Here is a 6,000-nt window from a genome sequence, read left to right as displayed (position 1 = left end):
TATTTGATACTTTTGTGCTGATTCTTTTTTTTTTTTTTCCCTCTATATTAAGGGACACTATAGTCACCAGAACCATTTAGCTGTTGTGGTTCTGGTGACTATAGTGTCCCTTAATATAGAGAAAGGAAAAAAAAAAGAATCAGCACAAAAGTATCAAATAAAACGGCTGTATCATTATTCTAAAAATTAGTACAACTTCTGACACAAATATATAGTATTTTGCAGATTACTTTTTTTTACCATATGCAGATAGTACTGTCCTACTAACCCCTCCATCCACCCCTAGATACATGGTAACACAGCGCCACATACCCAATGTCATCTGGTGACGAGAATCAAAGAGTTGGGATCATTATATCTCTGCTCAAAGGGGACGCGCAGTCCTGGGCTTTTTCTCTGCCGACCGGTTCACCATCCCTCCGGTCGGTGGATGAATTCTTTAGAGCCTTGGGCTTGATTTATGATGACCCAGACCGGGTCTCTATGGCTGAATCTAAGTTGCGCAGTTTGTTACAGGGAGAACGTTCTGTGGAGTCGTATTGTGCAGAATTTAGAAGATGGGCAACTAACTCGGGTGGAATAATCCTGCACTCCGGAGTCAGTTTTGTCAGGGGCTATCTGAGAGGTTGAAAGATGCCCTTGCTTTTCATGAGTATCCCGATTTATTGGAGACGGCCATGTCTTTGGCAGTGCGGCTTGATAGATGTCTGAGAGAGGTATAGGATTCCTCTCGAGCGGGGGGTCCCGTCTGTAAGTGGATCCTTCCCACCTAGTCCCCGGGGTAATATGACTTTTGAATCTGGGGCAGGAGAGGAGCCTATGCAGTTGGGCCAGGTTTCCTTTCACTCAGGTGATGGCTTATTCAGCTTCCTAAAATCCCTATGTTACTTCTGTGGAAAAGAAGGTCATTTTGTTTGTGCGTGTCCTTTTGTTAAACCTCAAAGCGGTAATGAAAAACTACGGAGGTATTCACATAAAGAGAAAAAAAAGACTTCCCTGACTCTTGGTAGTCTGAATGGGAAGTCTGAGCAACCAAATATGCATTCTCCCTGCAATACCCGTTTCCTCCTGCCTGCCATGGTGGCGCTAGACTCGGGAAATTTAGATTTTGAGGTATTTGTTGACAGTGGTGCGGGGGTAAACCTTATTGATTTTCAGTTCCTCCAAAATCTTGGTTTTAGAACTAGCACTTTAGATAAAGAGATACCTGTGTTTGCTATTGATTCCTCCCCTCTCTCACAAAAGAGTCCTACTGATATCGTTCATGACATTGAGTTAAGGGTGGGTGATTCACATGTTGAGTCCATTTCTTGTTTTGTTATGAAGGGCTTGCCTGCTCCGATGGTTCTGGGTTTACCGTGGTTGATAAAGCATAACCCTACTATTGACTGGCAAACAAGACAAATCAGTAGCTGGAGGGAATTTTGTTCGGACAACTGTCTTTTTGCTTCTATCTCAGGGGTGTCAACTACGGTCCTACCTCAGTTTCTCTCTGATTTTCCGGACGTATTCTCGGAGGGTGGAGCTCAGGAGCTGCCTCCCCATCGAGAATATGATTGTCCTCTCAATCTCATCCCTGGAGCTAAACTGCCAAAATCTCGACTATACAACCTTTCCCAACCCGAAATCGAAGCTATGCGGAAGTATATTGCAGAGAGTTTGGCAAAGGACATATTAGGCCATCTAAGTCCCCTGTGGCCGCCGGCTTCTTTTTCGTAAAAAAGAAAGACGGATCACTTAGACCGTGTTTTAGATTTCCGGGAATTAAATCTCATTACGGTCCGTGATCCGTATCCCCTTCCTTTGATTTCTGATCTATTTGATCAAATTGTCGGAGCCAAGGTGTTCTCCAAGTTGGATTTAAGAGGAGCTTATAATCTGATCAGAATTAAGGAAGGAGATGAGTGGAAAACGGCCTTCAATACACCCGAAGGTCATTTTGAGAATCTTGTCATGCCCTTTGGTTTAACTAATGCACCAGCGGTCTTTCAGCGATTTTATCAATGATATTTTTTCCATCATTTAGTGGGAAGGTTCATTGTTATTTACCTTGATGATATACTAATTTACTCACCCGATTTGGAGACCCATCAGGATCACGTGAGACAGGTGTTGTCGATCCTTCGAGAGAATAAATTGTATGCAAAATTGGAAAAATGTGTATTTGCTGTCCAGGAGCTACCGTTTTTTGGATACCTGCTTTCTGACTCTGGTTTTCGTATGGACCCCGAAAAGGTCCGGTCGGAACTGGAATGGGACCGGCCTGAGAATCAGAAAGCTCTGATGCGGTTTTTGGGTTTTACCAATTACTACAGAAAATTTGACAGATATGACTAAAAAAGGCGCTGACTTTTCTGTCTGATCGGATGAGGCATTACAGGCCTTTTCTGCTATTAAGAAATGTTTTGCGTCTGCTCCCATTCTGATGCAACCTGATGTGTCTCAACCGTTCATCTTGTAGGTTGATGCATCATAAGTGGGGGTCAGAGCAGTTCTGTCACAGGGTCCATCCCCTAGCAAATGGCGTCCTTGTGCTTTTTTCTCCAAGAAACTCTCGGCTGCTGAAAGAAATGATGTAGGAGATACAGTTGCTGGCCATTAAATTGGCCTTTGAGGAATGGCGTCATTGGTTGAAGGGGGCTACTTATCCTATTACGGTATATACTGACCACAAGAATTTGGCTTACCTGCAGTCTGCTAAGCGCCTGAATCCTAGACAGGCTAGAGGGTCACTGTTTTTTACTAGGTTCAATTTTGTGGTCACCTTTCGCCCTGGGGTTTAAAACGTCAAAGCAGATGCGTTGTCACATAGTTTTCCTGGGGGGGGGGGGGTGATCCGGAGGATCCCGCTCCGATTTTGGCTGATGGGGTGGTTTCCGCTCTGTACCCGGAGTTGGATATGGAGTTGTTGGGGGCCCAGGAGGAGGCTCCTGACTCTTGTCCTCCAGACAAGTTGTTTGTCCTTGCTGAACTGCGATACAAGGTGTTCAAGGAACATCATGATACGGTCCTTGCGGGACATCCTGGAAGCAAATCCACCATAGATCTTATTTCCCGGAGATTCTGGTGGCCAGGGTTGCGCAAAGGTGTGGAGGGTTATGTGACAGCTTGTGAGACCTGTGCACGCGCGAAGGTGGCTCACACTCGGCCTTCAGGATCCCTTCTTCCTTCATCCATCCCGTCTCGTCCTTGGTCGCATTTGTCCATGGACTTTATTACCGATTTACCGAGTTCCTCTGGGAAAACTGATTTTGGTGGTAGTGGACTGCTTCAGTAAAATGGCCCACTTTGTACCGTTGCCTAGCTTGCCCAATGCCAAAACTCTCGCTCAGGTTTTTATCAATAACATTGTGAAACTACATGGCATTCCCTCTGATGTGGTGTCTGATAGGGGGACGCAATTTGTTTCCAGGATTTGGAGGGCGTTTTGCTCTCGTCTGGGAATTCAACTGTCTTTTTCTTCTGCTTTTCATCCCAAGTGAAATGGTCAGACAGAGCGCACTAACCAAAACCTGGAGACCTATTTGAGGTGTTTTGTTGCTGAGAACCAGGATGACTGGTCCTCGTTCTTGTCTCTAGCCGAATTTGCCTTAAATAACCGTAGATAGAAGTCCACTGATAAGTCGCCATTTTTTGGCGCATATGGTTTTAACCCACACTTTTTCTGGGACTGGATCTTACTAGGATGTCAGAAGAGGAGAGATTCTCTTCCGCCTTGTCATCCATCTGCGGAAGATCCAAGTTAATTTGGAAAAGATGGGTATAAACGGATAGCTGACAGGAGACGTATGACTGGTCTGGACCTGTGTGTGGGTGATTCGGTGTGGTTGTCCACTAGAAACATTAAGCTGAAGGTACCATCTTGGAAATTGGGTCCAAGATTTATTGGCCCTTACAAAATCTCTGCGATTGTCAACCCGGTGGCGTTTTGTCTGGATCTTCCACAGATCTGGAAGATCCATAATGTGTTTCACAGGTCTTTATTAAAGAAATATGTGGAATCTGTGGAACCATCTCTATTGCCACCTCCCCCTGTCCTGGTGGAAGGCAATTTGGAGTTTGAAATCTCTATGATTCTCTACTCGCGTGTTCTTCGGGGTTCCCTCCAGTACCTGGTGCACTGGAAGGGATACGGTCCCGAGGAAAGAATCTGGGTTCCGGCTGCTGATGTCAGTGCTAGCCGCCTGGTGAGGGCCTTTCACTGGGCACATGCGGATAAAGTTGGTCCGGGGTGTCCGGAGGTCACCTGTAGAAGGGGGGGGGGGGGTTACTGTCACGCCTTGCCCTGTGAATGTGCGGAGGTCTGTCAGACTGGCTGCACATGTCTGACTTCTCTGTTTGTTTTGATTTGGGTTTGAGCTGGATCCACCTTCCCTTAGGTGTACTGGGTTTCATTGTTAGTGAGGCTGCTTATCTCTCCTTTCCCCAGTGGCCTGTGCGGGTTATAGTTCTTTCCTGGGAGCTCTTGATTTGTGGTGGATCGTCTGCTCCAGCTCTGCTCAAGATAAGTCCTCCCCTTTATTTCCCTTTGTGTGTTTTATCTAGGCCTCTAGGGAGACGCTTGCTTCCTCCTGGTTTGAAGAAGAAGGTTGCCTCTTCCCTTTTCCCTGCTGCTTAGGGTTTGCCCAGAATGTTTAGGTTTAGGCACGAGGGCATGTGCATATCCACCATTAGGGTATGCACATGGGCACAGCAGTTTTGGGAAAGCTTTTAGGGATCGCTAGGAGGTGACCCTTTTCTCCCTAACTTTTGGGTTTAGTCAGTTTGTTTTCCCGTGTTTGGTTGTTTCCCCGCTTATCTACCTATCGTGACAATAGGCTTTTCTTTGATGACCTATACACACACATCTACAAAATAACATTTTCCATGTGCAATCCGCATTTTTCTCACTCCCATCACTAGAAAGTCGGATTTTTTTTACCACAATACGGATTGGAATAGGACATATTCTAAAATTTGCCGAACTGACACATGGATGCGGGCAGCACTTATTTTTCCGTTCTTTTTGCAGACTCCTAGAAATGAATGGGTCCAACATGTGCAATCTGCAAAAATGGATGCAAAATACGGTTGAGTGCATAAGGCCTGCAATGGTCAATGTACTTTCAACAGACTTTGAATGCCTGAATAGTACAGGTGAATGTAAGAAAGTTTGTATTTTATATTACAAGAGAAAACTGTCTCTCTTCCTAACACCTCCAAAATGGCAGTAAGAGAGGCGTTCCCTCCGCCACTCAGAGATAGGAAACAACTTGGAAGACAGATTTAAAAGGCTCCTCCCCTTTACCTGTGCCGGTTGTTTCCTGTCTGTTGGGGTGCATAGAAGACTCTCCTGTCAGCTCATGGCAGGAGAAAAGAAGATCTCACCCAGTCTGTTCTCTTCCCCAGCTTACTGCTAGGAGGCCTGGTGCAGAGAGTGGGAACCCCAGGCTGCAGCAGGCTTTCCTGTCCTGCTCTTAGTCATAGGACCTTCACTATGAGGGCAGCTCCTATACCACTGTCAGGAGGTTCTGGTGCAGGATCAGGTCCGTGGAGCAGTTGCAGACCAGGAGTTATCTTAGGCAAGAAGCTCATTTCCTTTTCTCACTCTCACTTTTACTCTCACTCTCCGTAAGATGGTTCTGTGTGTCTACGATGCATTTGAGATCTCAGATGCTGGGTTATGTGGGATGCTGCTGTAATCAATGTGTGCACACCACCAGAAGGGCAACCATTGTGATGATGACATCAGAGTGCCAGTGTATGTTTGGCGTCCTCATGTGGAGAGTGGAATGGAGGATTATGGTTGGATTGCCTCTTAGGGTACAGCCACACAGAGTTCTTTAGATTAGTTTTTGAGGCAGATCTACCTGCAGGATTTTCAGCCAAAGCAAGAAGTGAATCCACCAGGAATGAAAAGTATAAATTCTTCCTTTATACAGTCAGGTCCATAAATATTGGGACATCGACACAATTCTAAAATTTTTGGCTCTATACACCACCACAATGGATTTGAAATGA

This window comes from Bufo bufo, chromosome 4 (assembly GCF_905171765.1).
Source record: "Bufo bufo chromosome 4, aBufBuf1.1, whole genome shotgun sequence".
In the NCBI taxonomy this organism is placed as follows: domain Eukaryota; kingdom Metazoa; phylum Chordata; class Amphibia; order Anura; family Bufonidae; genus Bufo; species Bufo bufo.
Note: the sequence above shows the minus strand (reverse complement) of the source record.